Source organism: Elgaria multicarinata, chromosome 16 (genome assembly GCF_023053635.1).
Source record: "Elgaria multicarinata webbii isolate HBS135686 ecotype San Diego chromosome 16, rElgMul1.1.pri, whole genome shotgun sequence".
NCBI lineage: Eukaryota > Metazoa > Chordata > Lepidosauria > Squamata > Anguidae > Elgaria > Elgaria multicarinata.
In genome coordinates this window covers 21,299,500-21,324,749 of record NC_086186.1, presented here as the reverse complement: position 1 = coordinate 21,324,749, position 25,250 = coordinate 21,299,500, and the positions used below count along the sequence as shown (strand labels likewise).

The window sequence follows — 25,250 nt, the reverse complement described above, 5'->3', positions numbered from 1 at the left end:
GAATTCCTTTTGGGCAGACATACGAGGTATTGGAGAAAGAAAAGTCTAGTTCTTTAATGAAATGTTAAAACTATGTGTGGGTTGTACCACTTTAGAATGCAGGTGAGGACTCACACAACTGAGTTCTCCTCCAAACACAAAAGTAATAAAATAAAATAGGAAAATAAGAAGAAATAAATAAATAGAAATCTATCAGTTTCTGCACGTAGTAAACTAGGTCTTGGTTTTATATGTATAGGATTTTTTTCCTATTGTGGTGGTGGGAGGGAAGCATTCCTTTCCTTGCAGATCAAACTGGTATCCCCCACCCCCCATTTACCATCTCCTCAAGAACTAGGACATAGGGAGAATCAGCACCTTCAGGACCCTGGATAGCTCCAAAGCAGCACACGTTACTCCAGACAAAAGCACCACCAGCCTTAGCTGAATCAGTCTCTTAGGCCTTGGGTTAACCTGTCATGATCAGTAAACTGCTGCTGCTGTAAGGTCAAGCTGTATTACTCAGGAATGTGTGTCGAAGCTGTAGTTGAAAAGTGCATTTTTGTCAAACCGGAGCCGAAGGCTGCTTTGTAAATTCCTTTGTGTAAAGCTTGGTCTTTGGCAGCATGAGTGGTTTAGCTGCGCTTCACACATCAGGTCATGCCGTGCTTGCCACGGCTCTGTGATGCCAGGGTCTTCCTTTGTCCGCTGCTTTGTCACATAGAAAAGGACAGAAAGCAAAGCATTGGTACCACCACGCCATTTCGGCTCACAGAGATGCAACGGAAGCTGCATTGGTTTATCATTTGATGGTCTGATAGCAACGGCGACTTAATGGAAACTGCATCTTTAGAAGCAGTGTACCTCTGGATTTCAGGAGCTGGGGATGAAAAGGAAGCAAATGACCCTGTTTGTGACCTTCCAGAGGCTTCTGGCTGATCACTGTTAGAAATGATTGATGCACTTAGGCAGGATCTACACTTCGGCTTTAAAATGGTTTATAACAGTAGTGACAACTGCTGGGGCCCAGGACACACTCCATATACAGTTTTCAAACCGTTTTCAAAGTGTCATATCCCGCTTGGTGTAGATCTGGCCTTAGATCAAGGGTGCACAACCATTTTGGCCTAGAGTGCTGCATGTGGTGCTGGCTTGGGGGCTGGACACCCACCTACACCCACCCAAAAACATGCATGTCAGCGATACGGCTACAGTTGACTTTCCTTGCTGCTAGCAGAGAGAGAGTAGAGGTGTAGGAGGAATCTATCTGGGGGTGAAGCTCACCATGCTTTCAACAGCTTGTTCCCCTGGATTTTGGTTCACTTTCCTGTGAGCTGGCCTGATTCTCATTTTTTTAAAATTGTGAATATCAACAAAACAGAACAGAAAATGAATCATGAAAATGGGGGAAAATCCCCATTATATTATGTATATAAGATTATCATCATTTCCCTTGATATGTAACATTTTAAAAACATTGCATGAATAGCAATTTGCACCAATCTTGACTGTAATTTGTATAATTGCACAAACTGCTATTTACGCAAATTTAAAAACCCTGAAAACCAATTGACATGTTGAATCCCCAAAAAGGCCAATATTCATGGCATCCTATGTATTTGCTTGTTGCAATACAGAATTGACTGCATAGTCTAAAGCTGGGTCAAAAGTGCTCTTCCTTCCACAGGGTCATTTGACTCCCACAAATTTCTTTGTGGGGAGGGGGAGAGATTGGATGGATGGGATAAATAACTTACAGGGGAGCCAAGTCACCATATGGGATACATGGTGGTAGAGGGTTGCAATGAGTCTTTTCTGTTATCTGCTTAACATAAAACTTTGCTACGCCTTCATGTTGAAGCAGAGCTTCAATGAACAGCAGCGGCCACAGCCTGGTGTCACTCTTAGAGTGACCATGTGGTCTATTTTACAGAGGACAGTCCTCTATTTGAAGGGTTGCCTGAGGACAATTCTGTATTTGAGGTTGTTCTCTATTTGAATGACAACCTAGTTCAAGTTAAGTTTAAAACAGGAATGTCCACTGCTGGGAAATCTGGCCCTTTTGCAGCTTGCTGGATTTCCAAGGTGCCAACGGATTTCTGCAGCACCCCTGACTTGGGCCATGGGGTTTCTCAAGATCTAGGTACTTTTCTTGCTTCTTTTTAATTCGTGTAACTAGAAAATTGTGCAAAACACAGCCACAATTTGCACAATTTTCTATTTTTGTGAGTATCCCTGGAAAATCCACAAACTGACATGATATGATTGCAGCTCAAACTGGGGCAGGTTGTGAGGAAAGAACCCTAAATCTGCAGGGCTGAGGCAATGAAAGTTTGGTGTGCTCCACTCTCTGGACAGATTCCTCTGATAGTGGCTCAGTCCAGACAACACATTAGTCAACACAGTGTGAAAGCTCCATTCAACAGTTGAGTTTTTAGGGGGTATTCCCCACACAACATGTTCTAATTCCATCATTGTGTGACTGTGAGCTACCATGGAGTTGAGTAAAATCCATCGCAATGTTTGATTGACAGTTCCTCTGCCCTCTCTCCTCCCCTGGTCCTCCCGATGGTATCCCATCAGCCATTGCTGCAAAAAATGACAATCCTGGTGGCTCTCCTAGAGCAGAACTCACCCCTTTTGCCGCTCTTGCCAGGGAACTCTGTAGCCAATGGGAAAAGTCAACTCAAAGCAATGGAAAACTCCACAGAGGCCGCCACGCAACATGCAAAACACAATGGTTGTGTAGGAATTCTCCTCTGCACACGGTGGATATTCTGCTTGGAGTGTTTCCCAAAAAACCTCCACCATTGTGTGGAGTTTTCCCACCAGACAACACATTTCTTAACGGTGGAATGGAAACTCTACCGTGGAGTTGTAAAACCACTGTTAAGAAACGTGTTGTCTGAACTGAGCCAAAGAATGTGAAGAAGGAAGAGCAAGGGACAGCCCTGAAGCTGCACATCAACACTTAGCACCTGGGCAGTAGACAGAGCAGTCACATGGTTCCCTTCATCACAGTCATCCTCATTATGTAGAGATGGATTGCATTTCTTTATTAGTTCTAGGAGCTTTTTCTAAATTTGCATCTATGCTTAGAAATTAGCCTATGTAATTCATTTTTGAAAATCTGAATCCTTCTCCTCCCCTCTTTCGGGTGATGCGTTTCCACTTGTATGGGGGTGATGTGTAAGTCGCCGGCTGATTGTTCATTGAGAATCGACCAATGGGGGCAGCCATTTTTTAAAACAAGTTGTAGTCTGACTGCCACCTCTTTCTGCCTCAAATCCATTATGGTAAGCCTCCTCTGCCAAATGTACAAAGTTTCTACCAGCTCCCCGAAAGATCACAACTACAACAATGGAAGTACTTCTTCACACAGTGCATAGTTAAATTATGGAACTCACTACCACAAGATGTAGTGATGGCCACCAATCTGGATGGCGTTAAAAGGGGGTTGGATGAATTCCTGGAGGAGAAGGCTATCAATGGCTACTAGTCCTGATGGCTGTGTGCTATCTTGAGATAGTAAGCCTGTGTGCACCAGTTGCTGGGGAACATGGGTGGGAGGGTGCTGTTGCACCATGTCCTGCTTGTTCATCCCTGGCCGATGGCTGGTTGGCCACTGTGTGAACAGAGTGCTGGACTAGATGGACCCTCAGTCTGATCCAGCAGGGTTCTTCTTATGTTCTAACAATAATAGGGACCACTTTTGTCCTCCACCAAGTGCTGAAAAACACCTGGGCTGAAAATTTTGGCCCAGCACTGCAATAATAATAATAATAATAATAATAATAATAATAATAATAATAATAATAATACTTCTTCTTACCCACCTCTCCTTTCTGATCAAGGCAGGGAACAACAGTAAATATAAAATACATAAAACTGAATTAAAACATAATATACATTGTTAAAAAACATCATAAAAGCATTCTAAAACAGCCAAACATACCAAGCCAAAAGCCCTGCTTTCATTTCCACCCCAACCTTATTCTAGCTCCCCAACGTCTTTCCTGGGAGCAGACTCTTCAGATGAGCAAGACTCGAAAAGTCTGGTTGCCGTTCATTTAGGTTTTAAACCCAGTAATATCGTTTCGTCTTCTATCTGCCTCCCCCCTGCAACACACACTGTTTGAAGGCAATTTGAGATTTGTACTGAGATGGACAAACTGTACCTCATAAGTACAGGTATAAAAAGCTTTCTGAAAGGCAAAGAACAAAAAATAATAAGAAGAAAAATAAACAATTTTCTTGGAATATATGAGCCATCCATTTTGTTATGACAATACGATTTACAAGGTACACTTTTATTTAAATATGTGATGCTTCTTTTAAAAGCGTTTTTGATGTTTGCTGACGTAAATCAGAAAAGACAGAGAGAGAAAGAGAGAGAGAGAGAGAGAGAGATTACAGAAATAGCAGTGTGTGGATACAAACTGCTTTCTGGCCAGCAGGAGGTAGGATTTTACTGTTCACTTGTTTGCTCTAGCCATGCCAAGCTGCCTCACCGAAGCAGATGCTTCAGCACAAGTTTTTAGCAGAACGATTCAGAGAGGCACAATTTCCAGGTTGGGACCCAGCGGTCTTACTCTTTTGCTTCTGGACAAAGAAAAATAAACCCTGAGGCAGGAGTCATCAATTTGCGGAGAGGAAACAACTGCACGCTGTGAGGAGAAAGGTCGTGAATTGGAAGAAGAGGGAAGCATTTCTGTGTGAAGCTCAGCGAAATGTGTACCAGATAAGCGGGGTGACCATTCGCAACATCAGTCACGGGTGGTAACGCAAGCTTCTCAGAGAGCCGTCCAATGGCTGCTAGACAGCGCATAATGGGCCACAGAATGCGGTAGACAGAGCGATGACCTGGGAGGTAAAGAAGATCCCTGCTTCAGTTTTTCCCACTCCACCCCTCCCATCCACGGTGGAAAGCCCCACAGCATCTCCTCTCCCAAAGTCTGAGTTGAAAACCTTGGGATGAAGATGTTGAAATGAGGATGGAGAGGGCATGCGGATAGAGGAAGAAGTGAGGAAATAATGACACGGATGCCAGAGCCTGGGGAAAGCTAGGGCCTCTTTATTTAAAATTGGGTAATTTACCCCTCCCTGGATCTGCACGTGAAAGTGCGAGGATCCCCCAGGCCTCTAACCTGCATTATGGGTGAGCCACTTGGCCAAGCCAGGAGTCAGATGAAACCTTTCTCACACTACACACGTGCGCTTGGGGGAAACCACCCCATGTCACCTCCACTTGGGCCACTCGACTCCGAGTAGGTGAGACAGTGAGGTCCCCAAAGGCAAGCAGTATCCTGCGTTGAGAGCTACACAGTCCCCGAGGACCAGGACTAGGCTGATGCCACAGTTGTGTTCGGCTTGTCCCTCTCTGTCTGTTGCTGCCTTTGCCCAGCTGGAAAAGTAAAGGGGCCTGGGATGCATGTGGGGCCGTCTTATAAAAGCCATCCCCACCCACACCTCACCTTGTCCAGGTGTTACAAAGGTAGGCTGTCCTTTCCTCCCTCTCCCTGCCTGCAAAGGCCCACCCCTGCCCTAGCTGTGCCGGCAGGGCAGGGAAGGGGCATGTTGATGGGCCACCCCTGAGGGAAAAAGATCCTCTGGATCCGAAAATCTTTCAGCCCCAATCCCTGCTTCTGGTGGATACAAGACAAAGCCTGTATGGGGCGGGGGAAGCACTAGAGGAGGGCAAAGAGGCTTAAAAAAGTGTCTGCTCCTGCCCCTGTCCCGCTGGCAACAGCATGATGCTTGGAACCCTCTGAGATTGGAAGCATCTGTCATTCGGGTAGCAATCCCGTAGGATTGCACACTCAGCTTTGCTATGCTGATTTTAACCCCTGGAGACGAAGAGGGAGGGAGAGCATGAACCCTGGACTTGATTGAGTTCTAAACTAATGGAATCAAACTTACTGATAAATTAAATTCTAGTTGGTTCCAAACTTTCTACCCCTGATGGGAACCCTTCCATAAAGACTTGTCTGCCAAGGACCCCCTACATGTCTGACATGATGAGTAAGGAGCTCCAAAGGGATGGGGGGTGTGTGTGTGTGTGTGTGTGTGTGTGTGTGTGTGTGTGTGTGTGCATGAGAGAGATGGGGGTGGGCATAGCCTTACTTTCCTTTCTTTAAAACAGAACCCTCTTTGTTAAAGTTATGGGTTTTATTTCTTTGAATTCCTAACACTTCCAATCCCTCTGGTGTTTAAGACAGGTTTTAGCTCCTCCACTCTTTTAAATACCAAAAGCATAGAAATGAACACTGCAGAAGAAACATATGTCATACAAAGCATCACAATTAATTCTTAAGAAGTAAATGCCAGCCCATCCAAAGGGACTTGGCTAATGTACTGACCACCCCACTTCACAGCAAGCCTGGAATCCCGCACTTCTAACTATTTTTCAAATCTGATTACCTTATGCAAATGAAACATATGTTCCTAAATTGACTAGCATGGCATGTTTAATCTTGGATCACTAGGTGGGGACAGAGAACCATACACTGCTCATGATGCAGCTGTATTGCCACACATTCTGTTACTGGGTAGCTGTAGGTCTGGATTAACTGATCTGGTAGGTACGCTGTTGAGTCCCAGGTCCTTTGGATCTTCAGAAGGCGGTGGAGGACTCTTGCAGCTCTCACCAACATGGAATGTGTAACACATGGCAGTGGAGCAGGGACTCCAGGCTAATAGTTCCCCCTCCCCCCATTACTGGGCTCCCTCCCCACCCCATTACAGTTTTCACATACACATTCTGCAATCTTATACCCTCTGCCACGACACAGGTTCTGAACACCAGACCTCACGGCTGCCACCACTTCTTATGGGGCAACACAGGCTCTGAACACCAGACCCGGCCGAGGCTACTCCCTGCTCAAGCTAAGCACCACCGCTTGATACGCCTGAGGCAAGGGATAAAGCCCACCTTCCTCCAAACTATGTGGAGAAAGGGGTTTAAAATGGAGAATGGATTTTAATATATATAATAATGCGCTGTGAGTTATATCTGCTTAGGTGAATGATTGTCAGAGTGGGTGCTAAATGTGTAAACTTAAGATGATAAATGCCAAACAGACACATGGGATTTTTGTGGTAGTCTTAAAACAATCAAAATTTATTTTTAAAAGTTCATAAGCTTTGTTTCAAATAACAACATTTAAAAACCTTTTTGAAACCTTTCATACAATCCGGTCACTCATTCACATTCGCGCTTTCCTTTTTCTCACACAATCATGCTTGAACTTTCTTTATTATCAGTATTGATTAATATACTTCCACTATGTGCACACCACACTCTAAAGACACCACTCACTACACTGATTCTCAAATTTCCCAGAACTTAAGTACCATAAATACAGAGAGCACTACAGACGCTAAGAGTACCTAACAAGTCTCCCTGAAAAGGTTCCCTGAAAAGGATTCCCAATCCCCTCAGTCATTCCCTTATATATCACTCATCCCCCCTCCCAAGACATTCTTACTCCGCCCACTCAGGCCAACATTCTAAAAACCACAGACTTACAAACTGCAGACATACCTTTGGGAATTGACTTGTGGGGTGTAATGCCACACCCACTTCCATGGGAGTAAGCGCCATTGAACTCAATGGAATTTACTTCTGAGTAGACATGTATAGAATCATACGGTTGTGATTTCTTATCTATCTATCTAGCTTTCTTATCTCTATCTATCTATCTATCTGTCTGTCTGTCTGTCTGTCTGTCTGTCTGTCTGTCTGTCTATCTGTCTATCTATCTGTCTATCTATCAGTCAATCATCTATCTATCTATCCTCTGCAATTCACTTCAATTTGGAAGTGAAGAAAGAGAGCGCACCTTTGACTCCATCAAAATGAATAGTGTGCACCCCAGAGGAAATATGTTTAGGATGGGAGTGTTTATGTGAAACACACCATTACTGCTCTCTCAAAAATCTAGGAGAAAGCTCACTCTTCCTCCACCAATGCACTTTGCCACGGAGAGGTGACCTCGGGCTCAGCAGGAGAAAATGCAGTCTTGGAGCCCTCTTCCTGTAACTGCCCCAAATACTGTCAGTAGACTGTGGCTCATAGTTGGTGCTCTGAGTTCTGAATTCAGTGGGGCTGTGAATCCATGCTGGGTTTCAGTCAAAACTCTGAAGGAGCTATGGAAGGTGCTCTTTCATTCAGAACCAGGCAGAGCTCTAAAGGTGCACAACTCCAAGGTGCTGAACCTATTTTGGGGGATGGGAGTAAAGCACTCTGGGTAGCTCCTTCAGAGTTCTGGGTGGTTCAGACTGAAACCCAGAATGGATTCACAGCTCGCCCAGAAAATGGAGCCTCCAGTCTCCATTGTCAGTAGATAACATAGCCTATAATAAAATGTGGGATATTGACATAATAAATGTATCATATAGTTTCATACAACCTCCCCACCCCAACCTGGTGTCCTCCAGATGTTTTGGATGACTACTTCCATCAGCCCAATGGGTAGTATGGTCTGTCATGCTTCTGACAATATCTATGTATCCACATGCACCTTACATATATGGAACCAGTCAAGGCCTAACCAATGTTAAGGACTTTTCAAGCCCTTTGTATTTCAACAGGATGAAGGAATTCATTTCATTAGGTGGGCAACCTAATCTAGCCCATAGAGGTTGCCCATCCAGCTTGTAAAAGCTTAAGAGCCTTGCCCTCTCACCCTTCCCCAAACCTCCCCCCCTTCCAGTTCACCTGGAGGCTACTGGAGACTTTGAGAGAAGGCAGAGAGTAGAATAGCCTTGTTATCTCCAATGTCTGACCAGAGATAACAAGGGGATTCCCCTGTGAGAGCTGCAGCTCTGCAGAACAACAGAATGAAATTTAATAGGAATAAATGCCAAGTTCTACACCTAGGAAATAGAAACCAAATGCACAGTTACAAGATGGGGGATACTTGGCTCAGCAACACTACAAATGAGAAGGATCTTGGAATTGTTGTAGATCACAAGCTGAATATGAGCCAACAGTGCGATATGGCTGCAAGAAAGGCAAATGCTATTTTGCAAATGCATTAATAGACGTATAGCTTCCAAATCACGTGAGGTACTGGTTCATCTTTATTCGGTCCTGGTTAGGCCTCATCTAGAGTATTGCGTCCAGTTCTGGGCACCACACTTCAAGAAGGACGCAGACAAGCTGGAGCATGTTCAGAGGAGGGCAACCAGGATGATCAGGGGTCTGGAAACAAAGCCCTATGAAGAGAGACTGAAAGAACTGGGCATGTTTAGCCTGGAGAAGAGAAGATTGAGGGGAGACATGAGAGCACTCTTCAAATACTTAAAAGTTTGTCACACAGAGGAAGGCCAGGATCTCTTCTCGATCATCCCAGAGTGCAGGACACGGAATAATGGGCTCAAGTTACAGGAAGTCAGATTCTGGCTGGACATCAGGAAAAACTTCCTGACTGTTAGAGCAGTACGACAATAAAACCAGTTACCTAGGGAGGTGGTGGGCTCTTCCACACTAGAGGCCTTCAAGAGGCAGCTGGACTACCACCTGTCAAGTATGCTTTAGGGTGGATTCCTGCATTGAGCAGGGGGTTGGACTCGATGGCCTTGTAGGCCCCTTCCAACTCTACTATTCTATGAGTCTGTGTTTTATGCAGAGCTTGCAAAAGCTCCTGTAAACACTAGACCAGCGAGCCTCACTTAAAAGGTGGGTTAAGCAGCTTTTCTGTGCATGAGCCTTCTCCAATGGGAGACGGCTGACATGCAGCAAAGTCAATTCTTGGTGGATGCAGCAGGATGATCATCCACATGATGTTCCCACCAGGGACCAAATGACATCAGGGAGCATGGCCCCATCCATTTTACCTCATTCGCCCCATGGAGGGCTGGGTGGGGCAGACATTGAGCCCATGGAGGCCTGGGGGAGGGGAAACTAATCCATCCCCTCACCTGATTTCAGTTGCCCAGCCCTGTGTTAGATCAATTTCTACCCAGTGTTATCTAGTACATAAAATGTTGAACTTGGATCAAGGAGACGTCGGTTCAAATTCCTCTTTAACAACAAAGCTCACTGGGTGATCTTGGGTTAGTCACTAACTCTCAAGCCTCGCAGGGTTGCTCCTTAGAGAAAGGTTGAAATAAAGATGAAATTAATGTAATTAACTCTCCATGTTGTAAGCCTGAGGGCAGAGCTCACCATTTGCTCCTTGATCTGCTTGCCATTTTAATTACCCACAATGCCCAGAAGTGTCACTGCATTGAGGGAACTATGGCTAATTAAAATGGTAGGTGGTTCACAGCCACCACTAACAGTTTACAGTGTTTCTTTCCCTGCTGGATGTAGCCACTACCAGAAGGCAAAACTACGGGGGGGGGGGGTGTGATACTGATATAGGAAGGGGCTTTTCAGAGGGCACATTGCCAGGGACCACGTTGCCTCAAACCTGGATCTGTCCCTGCTTCTGACATAACTTGGAATCCATACCCATCTTACATATTTGACACTAGGCATAGTCCAACCAAAGTTAAGCATTTTTTAAGTCCCTTTGAGTTCAACAGGATCCAGCTGTCTGGCATTTATTTATTTATTTATTTATGTATGCATACATTTATATCCCACTTTTTTTTTTTTACCTCCAAGGAATCCAAGGCAGCTTGTGTTCTTCTCCTCCTCTCCATTTTAACATTTAATGCACTAAACAGCTTGGGGCCAGGCTATTTGAAGGAACGCCTCCTCCCGTATGTACCTGCCCAGACCCAAAGGTCATCCTCAGGGGTCCTTCTCCGCGAGCCCCTGCCAAAGGAAACGAGGCAGGTGGCTACCAGGAGGAGGGCCTTCTCTGCTGTGGCGCCCCGGCTGTGGAATGAGCTCCCTAAGGAGGTTCGCTTGGCACCTACATTATATGCTTTTAGACGCCAGGTGAAGACCTTTTTATTCTCCCAGCATTTTAACAGTCTATAAATAAATTTTAACTTGGTGTTTTAAATTTGTCATTTTGCATTGCTGCTGCTTTTATCCTGGATGTGCTTTTATATTGTATTTTATATTATGGCTTTATACTGTTGTTTTATACTTTGAATGGTTTTAATTTTTGTGAACCGCCCAGAGAGCTCCGGCTATTGGGCGGTATAGAAATGTAATAAATAAAATAAAATAAAATAAAATAAATTTTATCCACACAACCGTCCTGTTAAATAGGCTAGGTTGAGAGTCATTGATGAGCCCAATGTCAACCAGGGAGCTTCCATGGCTGAGTGTGGACAAGAACAAGGATCTCCGGAATCCCACTCCAGCACTCTAACCACTATGCCACATTAGCCCTTATTGGAGTGATTCTTCTGCCTGCCACCATGGAAGCCTACCAGGGGAACCCACTGATGTCAGGCAGGGCCCACCAGAGTCAGTAATTTGCCAAGGGCACCCTCCAACCTGGAACTGTCCATGACCTCCCGTGATGATGAACTCTAACCCAATCCCCTTCCCCTTCAAGAGCTTTATCACACCAGCGTTATAGTGTGCAATCTCTGCGAATTGTGTGCAAAGGACTCCGAAGTTTTCCAGCTTATAATAAAGCAATGGTATTCCCCGTAGTAACCTATGGCTGCGAGAGCTGAACCATAAGGAAAGCTGAGCGAAGGAAGATAGATGCTTTTGAACTGTGGTGTTGGAGGAAAATTCTCAGAGTGCCTTGGACTGCAAGAAGATCAAACTAGTCCATACTCCAGGAAATTCTTCTTAGGAATTTTTCAGATTATGTATTGGTGTGGTGTGGTGTAGTGGCTAAGGTGTTGGACTGGGAGTCAGGAGGTCCGGGTTCTAGGCCCCGCTCAGCCATGGAAACCCACTGGGTGACTTTGGGCCAGTTACAGACTGTCAGCCCAACCTACCTCACAGGGTTGTTGTGAGGATAACATGGAGAGGAGGATTACGTACGCCGCCTTGGGTTCCTTGGAGGAAGAAGACGTTTACTTCTTGGGAGGAGACCAATGACAAATCTTGATAAAATAGTTAAGAGCAGAGACACCACACTGACAACAAAGGTCCGCATAGTTAAAGCAATGGTATTCCCCGTAGTAACCTATGGCTGCGAGAGCTGAACCATAAGGAAAGCTGAGCGAAGGAAGATAGATGCTTTTGAACTGTGGTGTTGGAGGAAAATGCTGAGAGTGCCTTGGACTGCAAGAAGATCAAACCAGTCCATACTCCAGGAAATAAAGCCAGACTGCTCACTTGAGGGAATGGTATTAAAGGCAAAACTGAAGTACTTTGGCCACATAATGAGAAGACAGGACACCCTGGAGAAGATGCTGATGCTAGGGAAAGTGGAAGGCAAAAGGAAGAGGGGCCGACCAAGGGCAAGATGGATGGAGGATATTCTGGACGTGACGGACTTGACCTTGGGGGAGCTAGGGGTGGCGACGGCCGACAGAAAGCTCTGGCGTGGGCTGGTCCATGAAGTCACGAAGAGTTGGAAACGATTGAACGAATAAACAAAAATTCTGAAGTTTTCCAGTTTATAATCTGCTTTAACTGTGAAATACTCCCATGCATCCTGCCTTAATTGTGCTTCAAAGGTAAAAGACCAGAGCTATTTTGCTACTAGCTTTGGAGCAAATCATTTGTTGTTTTCCAAGCGGCCACTGGGGGTGCAGGAGCAGGATTTGATACCCTTAAGCTTCAAATTAAACCAATGCTTACATCTGTGTAAGTTTTAAAGATAAAGTCATCAAAATTGGCACAGGAATAGATATTAAGGAGAGCTTTAAGCATACCGAATTTGAATCGGACTGGGTCATCTGTTGATTTTTTAATGATTTTTTTTTTTACATTTCCCCCTTAACCCCTTTCCTGGTATGCAAAGGATCTTAGGAGCGCTGCCGCCTGGGGTGTGATTTATCTAGCAACAACAACAACCACAGCTTAGTGCCATAGGGGATAATTCGAGGGAAACAGGTATGTGAGATGAAGCTACAAGAGTCTTTGGACCCCTCCTCCAATGGAGTTGGAGGGGAACCTAAACCACGACACCCACCCAGGCTGCAATGCATCGCAGAGACCACATGCAAGCAACGAGACTTAACGTCGTTGAATGCACTCACAAGTACGGCTCAGCCGAGGAAACAGTCTCCTTCATCTCACTCCTCGCAGCTATCATGTGTCAGGAAGAGTCCCTCTGTTCTGCAAAAGCAATCTATATAAGGATTCGGCTCACCCGCACCCGGCCCCATTTTCAAAACATGCCATCGGGAGGTCAGCGATCAACGCAAAATACTTAAGAGGATCCCAAATTGCCTCCTGCCTCTGAGCAAATTCAGGCTTTGAAGTAGATATCATGGCAATGGTGCATGATGGATATTCCTGGCCCCGTGACTCCAATCTAACACCACCTGCATTTACGAGGATGACATCAGTGTTAGGAAATGACAACAATATTGCAACCAGGGAGGGAGGGAAGGGAAGACGATAAAAGGAATGCTGCCGACGTTTAAAATCCAATACTCTCAGTCAAAGCGATGCTAGAAGTTGAGTTTCTGGTCTTTTTCTCACCATGATCCTTGCTGAGATACCTTTGAGACATGGTTGCTTGCGATTGTGGATCGATACAATTAGATCCGTTTCAAGCCCGGCCCTTCCTAAGGGCTTGGTGCAGGCAACAGAAGTCCAAAATGAAACAAAGCACACACAAACCATACAAACGGAATTGGAATTTGGGATAGTTATAGTTATCCCATGCTAAATCCTGGCTGTTCAATGCCAGCTCAGGTACTGCTATCCAGCTTGACTCTTTAGGAAAGGTGGGATGTATTAGGCAGCAATACTAGGGAGTCTTACTATTTATTTAATCTTTATCCTGCCTTTTCCTTAAAAAAATTCTCCCAAAGCATCTCACAGGATCATCATCAACAACAAAAGCAAAGAGACAAGCTCTGCTCTCAGGCTTACAACAGGGAGAGAGTTGCACTGTTAATTATATTAATTACATCTTTATTTCAACCTCCTTCCAAGGAGTTTAGGGCAACATACATGAATATATGTTCACAACAACTTTGTGAGGCATGAGAGGTAGTGGCTAACCCAGGATCACCCAGGGAGCTTTGTTGTTAAAAAGGGATTTGAACCCAGAACTCCTTGGTCTGAGTTCAACTTCTTATGGACTACATAACACTGGGTAGAACTTGATCTAATGCAGGGGCAGACATCTGAAACCAGGTGATGGGATGACTGATCCCCCTGCCCAGGACCCATGGGCTGAATATCTTCCCCACCCAACCCACCACAGAGTGAATGATGCCACTTGTCCCCTGGTGGGTACATTGGGTGGTCGATCTTCCCAGTCTATCCACCAAGAACTGAATTTGCTGCACATGGGGCTTCTGACATTGGAAAACACCCATGCACAGCAAAGCTACTGATCCCAGCTTTGTTCATCGTTTGCTCATCGGAGTTCCTGCAAACGTGGGATGAAAGTCCTGCCTAACTTCACTCATCCTTTGTCTTCCCCATGAGCGAAAGGTGAAGGACAATTGAAGCTCACTTGGCTGGTGATTGCAGAAGCTTCTGCCAGAGCTGGATGAGACACAGCTGCAGCCCTCACAGGAGAATTCCCTTGTTAGCCCCAATCACAGATTGGAGATAACAAGGCTATTCTACTCCCTGCTTCCTCCTTAAGCCCCCCAGTAGCTTCCCAGCAAGTGGGCAGGGACCAAAGAGGTTCTTGGTAAGGGCAAGTGGCTAGGGCTCCCAAGCTTCCATGGACTGGATGGGCAACCTCCATGGGCTAGATTAGGTCCATGGGCTAGAGGCTGCCCACCCATGATCTTATGAAATTAATTCATTTGTCCTGTTGAATTCAAAGGGGTTTGAAAAGTGCACAACAGTGGTTGGACCAGCCTGGTCTTATATATGTATGACATGTATGGATGCCAAGTTATGTCAGAAGCAGAGATGTGGGGTATATGGAAGCAGGGTCAGGAAGGAGATCCAGCTTTGAGTCAAGGTGGCCTCTGAGAACGTGCCTTTTGATGGCCCCCTTCCTGCCTTGCCCCCACCCCATCCCCAGTGGGCTTACTTGCTGGTAGTTGCAGCAGCCAGCAGGAGTGGTAGTGCTCTGAACTGCGATTGGTGCCTGTGAACCTCGTACCATTTTAATTACCCATAATGCCCTCAGTGACACTACTGGGCATTGTGTGTATTTAAAATGGCAAGCAGATCAAGAAGCAAATGCTGAGCAGATAATCTGTGGCATGGTTCAGGGCTGTCCTCAGTGGTGGGCATTGCTGGGTGCCTGCAGGTACTGGGTGTGGGGGCCTGGTATAGGCAGTAAGACTATATACACCAGTTGCTGGGGAGCATGGGCAGGAGGGTGCTATAAGTGTTGCACCATGTGACCAGAATGCTGGACCAGTTGGACCCTTGGTCTGATCCAGCGAGGGTCTTCTTCTGTTCTTACGATACTCAATGCCCCGAGGGAGTTGATTTGTCCCTCACTCTACCACGCTTGCAAATGGGTCTCAAAGCAAACTCGTGAAACATCTTGGGTCCCGCAACACGGAGTGGCAAAGGCACCACGCGCCTGTGTCTGGGACTCTTCCTTTTATGGCCCAATCGTTTCAGAGCATCTCTCATTCAAAAGGTGAGCACATTCAAAGAACACTGCCACAAAAGGAGGTTGCCAGGCAACGCGGCTCGTGAAACAACCCCACCAGGATATGAAAGTGGCGAACGAGGCAGTTCATGTGCAAAGCAATTTAACATTTATAATGTTCCCTTTTGCCATGTGAAACGATAACAATGCCTGCACGTATGTTCTATAGGCACAAATACCCAGAAAGAGCTGCTGCATAATGTAGAGGAGAAGGGAAAGCCGCTGGGTTCCTTGGTGTCTTTATCCAAGAACCTGGTTTGCAGACGGGGCATTTGGAAGCCAGGTCAGGGAGGAGATAGAGAGGGGAGGAGGGAAGAGGATGAAAGCTGTCAGAAAGAAAGTTGGAGGGTCGGGGAGCCAAGGCAGTTGGAATTGATCGGTAGAAAAGAGTTGGCAGGGAGAATACCAGTTTTAGAAATATGTCAGGCAGGATCTACACTCCTGCTTTAAAACGGTTTATAACAGTAGTGACAACTGTTGGGGGCCAGGACACACTCCCTATACAGTTTTTAAACTGTTTTCCAAGTGTCATCTCCTGCTTGGTGTAGATCTGGTCTCTGTGTCCCCTTTTGCTTATTGAGCTGTGGCAAAATTTCTCAGAAGACAGTCTTTGTTTCTGAAAAGATCCCTGAGGGTCCCCCACCCCCATCCTCCTCTAAGCCTCCTCCAGAAAAAGAAGGGCACTTTCCGGAATGTTCCCCAAATCTCCTTCTCCTTCCAGTAGCCTTCTTCTCCTTACAATACCCCAGAATATTGCTAGGCCTGAGGCATATTCTGGAGGGCGCAAAACGACAGCCAGGCTCCAAGCCCAGTTGCTACTGTGGTCCCATTTGCACCGGCATCAAAACAAAATGAAACACCCCTCAGGATCAAATAAAGAAGCTGTGTAAGGGCACTACAGGTGGCCCTCATCCTTGAGGAGCAATGTGGTGAAATCGTTTCTCTGCCCACAAGCAGGAGTGGAGGATTTTCAGAGGCAATTTGCTTTCAGCTCTAGTTCTGTGTGATTACTTGCCATCTCTGATCTCTCAGCTCATTGCTTGGGAATGTTCCAGTCTTCTTTGTTCTTACAACAACGAATGGATGGCTTTGCTGAACCTTCTCATCCAACGTTTTGTCTCCAACGGTGGCTAAACCTTGGGGAGCAGGCAAGCAGGGCGCATCTGTGATGGTCACATCCTTTTGCTTGTCCTCCGTGTCTGTTACTTACAGGTGGATGTGGCAGTTTCCTTTCATCCTCAGGGCTCACACTGGTTCATTATTTCTTTCTTTGCAATGTTTATATATCACTCCCCATCCCAAAGATTTCACAGTGGTGAACAACAAACAGAATTAAAGAATATTTTAAAAATCGTATTAAAAATCACTATTTTAGAAAGAACTATGTTCCGATAAAACTTGAGTTCTAGTAAAATTGTGGCTGGTCATTCAAAGAAAGCTTCCTGAAACAATGACATTTTCAGGAGCTGCCAGAAGTAAATACACTGTTGGTGCCTTCCTGACCTTGAAAGGCAAGGAATTGCATAGGGAGGGGGCCACCACACTGCATGTCCTCCAGAGGGTAGAACCTGAACCAAAGGGTTCAATTTGCAAGAAAGGGGAGTTTGGCCAGATCTACACCTCGTGTCAAATCATTACAATCCCGTCATGGTAACACTATATTCTTCTCGCATATTTACATCTCGTAGGACACACAGTGACATTCGTTGCATTATTTTGGGTAATGTGGAATAAGCATGAAATAACACTATGGAAGTGGAATGTGTAATGTGTCCCCAAAGTTATCAGCAGTGTACTTGAGATCTACCCTTTGAGTCAACATTAGGAAGAACATGCTGTTGCAAGCTGTTGGAACAGACTTCCTCAAAAGTGATGGACTTTCCTTCATTAGAGGTTTGGTCAAGCTGAGGCTGGATGGCCATTTAAGCTGCAGAAGAAGATTTCCTGTGCTGGCAGGAAGTTGGGCTAGATTACCTTTGAGCCAGTGGAAGCCGGTTGCTCCGATGTCATTGGGGTGGTGAATCAGCTCTGTCTCTCAGTTAGAACCCTGAAGGAGCTATCCAAGGCGCTGGACCCATTTTGGCAATAGGATTCAGCACTCTTGACAGCTACTCTAGAGTTCAGACTTGTTTTGACTGAAACTCAGAGTGGATTCACTGCTCCACTGTCATTGAAGCCACCAGCATCTACTGCTCCGAGCTCCCTTCGTTATTTTTCTAATCCCCTTTCCTGGTGCCCATCATCAGCACCGTGTCAATCAAATGGCATAGACATTAGAGATGTGCCATGAATCACCCCTTGTGGGTTTTGCAGGCATTCCCTGAAGACCTTCACCTGTACAGGTGACTGACAATCAAAAATCCACAAGGTGAGGCACCCCGTCACTGCATTACAATGACAACAATTCTATCCCTGCTGAATACCTGTCTCTCAAAGCTGTGAAGGCCTTTCTCCCCCTCCAAGGCAGAGGAGCCCGGGGTGGGGTGGGGGGGAGGAAAAGAAAGAAACCGTGCCCCCCTTCCTCATTCACCTCTATGTGGCTGGCATCTGCCAGTGGTCGTGTGTTATATTCTGGGCATGTCAGAACATAATGCAGTGTAACAAGATGTGATCTGTTGGATGAGACTTTATGTAGCGGAAAAAGGTTCCTGTGCTTTCCCCCTTTTTATTATTTACATTCCCGGAGAAGGTTATGTGCCACATGAGGTTTCTGCAGAGATAAATAGCTAACCTGAGCTGGCTGGCAGCTTCCCCGGAATCCAATAAGGACTCTGCTCAACGCAGTTGCCTAATGCTTTTAAAGAGCTGGGCTTCGAGGACGGGAGTCCTCCCATTAGGAAACCTCCAACCACTTGCACACATCCACAACTGGATATGCCTCGGGAAGGCAAGGGCTGATGGTAGGCAGCTAATTAGGGTTCCTCAAATGATGTTCACGATTGTTGCGTTCCTTGAGGCCATGGAGACTGGGCATGGTATGGCTGGAAGGATGGTCCACAGATGCTTCGTTAGGTTACTGTATGCTGCAGTTGAGAGAATTTTCCCCATTCCATGCCTTTATTGTTCTGTGGCTTTGCTCTGGCCTCATAGTGTCTTCCACTGACCTTTAACTGAAGTCTGGGAAGCCAAGGAGTCTACAGCCTGCCAGAGAGATGGGTGGGCTATGAAAGACATGGCACTTGCACCCACTCCTTGGCCATCTCATAAGTAAGGTAAGCTCAAGAACCCGGAACCCTGTCCATGAGAATTTCTCTGAAATTTCATTGTATCGAATTGAATGAGAACGGTTGGGAGAAAAAATGTGGAAGAACTTTTTGGAAACCACTTGAGCTGTGAAAAAATGCCACAGAAGCTGTTTTTCTGAGATAAATCCTGTGATATTTTTTTTCCTACTCCCAGGGAAATAAAAAGCCAGTTTGCAGCAGAATTTTCTCCAAAGTTTCTTTGCCCATTTTCAGTGGGGTTCACTGTTCCTATCCCATATCTGAGAATGATGCTAGGTATGGGGTATACAGGAGAAAGCAAAATGGAGGTCAGGTTGCCAACGTGGTTGATGCAGTTGCCACTTGTAGTGGTGGTACAAAACAAAACAATGAGAAGAAAGAAAACCCATTAGGAAAACAGAAGCTGTGCTACAACTCTTGCCAGTGTTGAGACCTATGTAAGAGACTTCTCCCATTGGCGAAACTCGGTGAAATCCCCCCCCCCCACACACACACCATTTCTCTGCCCACACATGGGGCGGCGAACTTTGAGAGTCCCTTTGGGCACCCTTCTAATGAAAAGAGTTTCATGTCCTGCTCTTGACTCTTCTACCCTGTGACAAGTGAAGTGTTTACACATCTCGCTGCCATGACACGTTCCCACCCAGAACACATTTCGAAGAGGCCGCTGTGTCGTGGAATGACAAAACCAACCCCCCCCCCCCAAAGCAACGACAGCTACAAAAAAGGCATTCAGGAGCTGGAACAAGGCCTCTCAATTAACATGCTCCTCTTTCCCCAACACTGAGAACGGATAAGACTTGTTAAAGCTGTAGTCATCAATTAAAAAAAGAAAGAAAAAAGAAGTAGCATGTTGTATTTGGCTGTGTGCTATTTACAGCTGTTGTCCATTAGGGGCCCTCAGGAGTCCAATTTCCAGCCACAAATGCACAGTCCCATACGTTTCACTCAGCAATGAGACCAGAGAACGCCTCTAAATCATGATGATAGGAAAAGAGCTAGAGGGAGGAGCAGCCAGTGAAATTATCTGGAAGATGGAAATGTGCAGCTCAGCGTCTTTGCAAAGGATGGACATCTGTTCGAGCTGTTGCTTCAACCATTTTTTTTTATTATGAGTTTAAAAAAAATAAAACAATAAAAATAAATAAAAACAAAAGAAAAAAATGCAAATGCTGTTGCTTCAACCATGTGGCATAACGCAAACTGTATACGCTGAATGGGTGAAGTCTGTACAATCCAGCTCAGAGCAGAAAGATATAGTGGGGACTAGGGGTGTGCACGGACCCCCCACTCCGCTTCACTTTCAGATCTGCCATTTTCGGATCGGGCCGCTCCACGCCGCCCCACTCCGCCTGTGCTCACTCCGCTCCGCTCGGAGCTCCGGATCCGGATCGGAGCTCCGTTCCCCCCCCATAGGGGGGGTTACCGGGCCCTGCCGCCATCGCCACCCATGCGGCGACGGCGGCAGAGCCCGGTAAGGGACCAAGGGAGAGGGGGACCTTACCTGCCTCCGTCCGTGGTCCGTCGCCATCTTCAATTGAGCCCGCGGTTCCTGCTGGAACCATGGGCTCAATTGAAGACGCTGACGGACCGCGGATGGAGGCAGGTAAGGGAGAGGAGTGGGGGTTACCGGGCCCTGCCGCCATCGCCACCCATGCAGCGACGGCGGCAGAGCCTGGTAAGGGACCAAGGGAGAGGGGGACCTTACCTGCCTCCGTCCGCGGTCCATCGCCGTCTTCAATTGAACCATGGGCTCAATTGAAGACGCTGACGGACCGCGGACGGAGGCAGGTAAGGGAGAGGAGGGTGGGGGGACAGCAGCAGGGCCCGGTAAACCCCACTTACCTTTCCGGCAGAGCTCCGGATCGAGGCGAAGGATCCGCCTTCACCTCGATCCTCTTCGCCACGCTCCACCGGCCCCCCAATCCTCTTCACCTCCGCCTTAAGGGCAGGCGAAGCCCCCCGCTCCCCTCCTGCTTCTACGGTCCGATTAGAAGCGGCGCACATCCCTAGTGGGGACATCTCATTCAACCTAAATGAAAGTGGGGAAATGCTTGTATGCTCCTAACAAGGATCACTGCCCCAGCTGCCCTCCGTCTTCCCGTTACCCATAATCCATATCTGCAATTGCCCTGCACCATTCTATACACCCCAAGAATATGCTTGTGATGTGGGTGAACTCCAAAGTTGGCTCTAAGGGTCGAGCTCCCATCCCTCGAGCAGAAGTGACATCTCATGCCTCTCCAGCCTCCGATTTGGTGTCTTCGGAATGTCCTGCTGTGACATTGCTGTAGGCCAGCGGTTCTCAACCTGTGGGTCGGGACCCCTTTGGGGGTCGAATGACCCTTTCACAGGGGTCGCCTAAGACCATCGGAAAACACATATTTCCGATGGTCTTCGGAAACTGTATTGACTGAACTATGTCATGAATCAACTTTTGTATTATTAAAGCTATTGTTATGTATTATTTTCATTAGCAAACCATCCCATGACAATGGATCGTGTAGAGAAGAATGAAAATAATTTTATGGTTGGGGGTCACCACAACATGAGGAACTGTATTAAAGGGTCGCGGCATTAGGAAGGTTGAGAACCACTGCTGTAGGCGATGATGAGAACCTCATAATGGCAGCTTCCTATACTGATGTAAGAAAGAAAGGTAGTTATTTATGGGTGGACCACGGTCACATTTGGTTAAGGCAGCTGTGGGGAATAGAGGTATACAAGAATTTTGTTTCTGAATCATGACCATATATATATATATATGGCAACCTGTGCAGGTTTTAGCATTGCCCCCACCCCAGAAACGTTTTGCAAATTCCCAATTTCAAAATGTGCATTTCTCCTGTTGGGAGGAGCAGATGAACTGGTTGAAAATGAAAACTGGAGCAAGCCCAAACAAATTTTGAAGTGATTTTTGGAGAATGTAGTCAATTACAATATCTAGATTGGAGGAGAAAAAACCACCCTGCTCCAACTACTTTTGTGAACCGCCCAGGGAGCTTCGGCTATTGGGCAGTATAAAAATGCAATAAATAAATAAATAAATAAACTAACTTATTATACAAGGGAAAATTGAAGGGAAAAGATCAGTGGGAAGAAGATTAACATCATGGCTAAAGAACTTGAGGGAAATGTATAGCTGCACTTCTATACAGTTATTTAGAGCAGCAGTATCAAAATGAAAACAGCTGTAATGACAGCTAACCTCGGATAGGAGAAGGCACCTCAAGAAGTCGTCAAACTAATCACTGGTTCTCCCATTCCTTATTGGAGACACAGGTAGGAATAGGGCAGGTGGGCACCATTTATGGTGGCTCGTGACCTTGGAGGTTTGCCACTCAGGACTGTGGGGCAGGATTACAGATCGTCCATGGGGGCTAACTGGGCTCACCCATGTTTGGGTCTTAGAAGCGGAGATATGGGAAGGTTTCATTACTCACCTTGAAATGGATGGCTATGTGAAGGGATGGCTACTGGTCCACCCTACTCTAAGGCTAGGGTACTCTCATCCAAATAAACTTGTCTAGTTACATGTCAGGGCCATCAGGGTAGGCAACGTGAGGCCCACCAGCTGGCATCTGAAGTGGCCATTTTGGAGCACCATTTTGGACCTCCAAAGAAGCTGAATTTGACCCTTTAGGCATTCCATAGCTGCTCCAGCTGCTATTTTTAAAATTAATTCCTTTTTTAAAAAAATAAAATCCGTGCTTCCGAGGGGCAGGGGGAGAAATGCATCTTGTAGCAGGTATTTGGAGGATGAAAACAGCTCCCAGGATTGGAAGCTGGTGGCTCGGATTTCAGTGGGACTGTGAATCCACTCTGGGTTTCAGTCGGAACCAGCCGGAATTCTAAAGGAGCTATTCAAGGTGCTGAACCTATTTTGGAGATAGGGTTCAGCACCTTTGATAGCCCCTTTAAAGTCCTGTCTGGTTCTGACTGAAACCCAGGATGGATTCACTCCCCACCCCCAAATCACAGCCACTGGTCTCCACCAGTTTCTGGACTTCCTGAAGTTGCCCATCCTGAGTTAGATATTCCCATGTAGACAATCCTGGAATATCCTGTTAGAATTCAATTAATGTGGTTCTCGTTCAATATATTTCCCGCATCTTGCTTTGTTGTTACCATGTCTGTTTGTAATGAGCTTTCTAGTAAATTCCACTAACCAAATTTTAACAAGCCATCCTGAAATGGCAGGGGGGAAAAATCAGAACAAAATAAAGGCAGAGACCGATAACACAAGATAGGGACCATCCCTGGTGAATAATGATAGCAAGAGAGTTTGCAATTGCACTCCTCAGCACTCTTACACATTGCAATAGTAACACTATTTGGAGTGTAAGTGTGAGTCACATATGAGCTGAAACAATGACCATGTGGATCAGAACTTAGCTACCCATTGCCTTTTGCACTTCACATGTGTTCCAACATGGTTCTTTCCTCAAAACTTATATCAAAACACCTTTAGAAATGGAGATTTTTTAAAAAAATTTAGAAGAATGCATTTAAAAATGCATGTTTTGTGGGAAAAGTTGTTTAAAAGTATGTATTTGAACAGTAGCTAAATGTGATTTTTCCTGTGGATTAAAAAAAATCACGTGTTTATTGGGAAAATAGAATGAAACAGGTTTATGGGTCAAAACATGCATGAGAGACATAGAATTTATTTTCCCATCACTACTTCAGCTATTAGATGTATATTTATTTATTTATTTATTTATTGCATTTTTATACTGCCCAATAGCCGAAGCTCCCTGGGCGGTTCACAAAAATTAAAACCATTCAAAGTAGAAAACCTTGGGATGTCTGTATGCTGAAGCTTCATTCACCAATATCCATAAGACAATTTCCCAATCCATGAATGACATAGAATTATAGAATCATTGAATAGTAGAGTTGGGAGGGGCCTATAAGGCCATGGAGTCCAACCCCCTGCTCAATGCAGGAATCCACCTTAAAGCACACCTGACAGATGGCCCACTACCTCCCTCGGCCATTGGTACCATTGTCGTAGTGCTCTTACAGTCAGGAAGTTTTTTGTAATGTCCAGCCAGAATCTGGCTTCCTGTAACTTGATCCCATTAGTCTATGTTCTGCACTCTGGAATGATCGAGAAGAGGTCCTGGCCCTGCTCTGTGTGATAACCTTTCGAGTGTTTGAAGAGTGCTATCATGTCTCCCCTCAGCCTTCTCTTCTCCAGGCTAAACATGCCCAGTTCTTCCAGTCTTTCATAGGGCTTTGTTTCCAGACCCCTGATCACGCCTCCATGATGTGACTTAAGGGCAAATCTTTGTAATGGAGCTCTTTGCTTTAGTTTCTTCTTAAAGGAGAGGAGTCCAGTTCTTTCCTTGCCCTTCCCAATGGGCTTCTTCTCAACCCAAATCCCACGAAGCAACTGAATGCAGCTCTACATCTTTCAGAAGTGATTGGTTTGAGCATGACAAAACAGTCTCGAAACCAGCGTGGTGCCATCAACGGCTGTTTTCCCCCCCGCAAAGGGAAAGCGATCTCTCATTGAGTGTCACACCAAATCATCTAATTGTCAGATGGACTGCCAGCTATGGATCAAGATTGTCAATGCTCATCATTTTCAGAAAGCAGATATTTCATTTGGCTTCCATTTTTACTGGCAGACTTTGAAAGGGTCTCGGAATCAGAAGTGTCTGTTGATTACCTGAACAAGAGAGAGTGGAATTATGTTTGCAATTTTGAGTAATGATGTTTAAAATCAGACTGTAAACTAAGGCCAGCTCGGATGTTAATTTCTTAAGAAGGACCACATGTTCCAAAGCCCTGCTGTTCCTGTAGTAGTCTCTGGTTCTGACAGACAGTATATATTGTGCTTAGAGTGTCCTCTTCAGTGTTTTCCACCCCCATACCCCTAGTAAGATGAAAGCCTCTATGACCCAACAGCTTTTACTTGCCACAGAGAACAGGGATGGTGACTCTGGTACTCCACAAGCAACTGAATGATACGGTAGAGTCCTGAGGTCATAGAAGGGACTATGCCACTTCAAATGTGATTACACATTTTGAATGAGTTAGTTTTAATTGCTGCTTGGTTGTTTTTTTTTTTTTTTTTTTTTTTTGCTTTTATAGTGGTTTTTCAAGTTCTCTTATTACTGTTTGCATTTTATGATGTTGGTGTTATTATTGTTAGTTTTAATTCCATTTTAACCTGCCTTGAAAATTGTCTTCAGCACAGCTGAGAAAGAATGTGAGGCAAGGCCCAACTGGGCTGGAAGGCCTGGTTACCCTAGAGGCATTTGCCTGTGCTGGCCATCAGAACCAGAGTTCACTACAGGCCCAGAGGGCTTTGTTCTGTGTATCATTTTACAAAGCTATATCTGAACCAGCTCTGAATCCCTAAGGGTTCAATGCTATGCATGTTTAGACAGAAAAAAAATATATCCTACAACTCCCA

At 45.7% G+C, this 25,250-nt stretch overlaps 1 protein-coding gene across 1 annotated transcript in view; it reads left to right on the top strand.

Moving 5' to 3' along the window:
- Nucleotides 1-25,250, top strand: part of AGBL1 (AGBL carboxypeptidase 1) — a 521,226-nt gene that overhangs the window by 178,769 nt on the left and 317,207 nt on the right. The window lies entirely within an intron of this gene.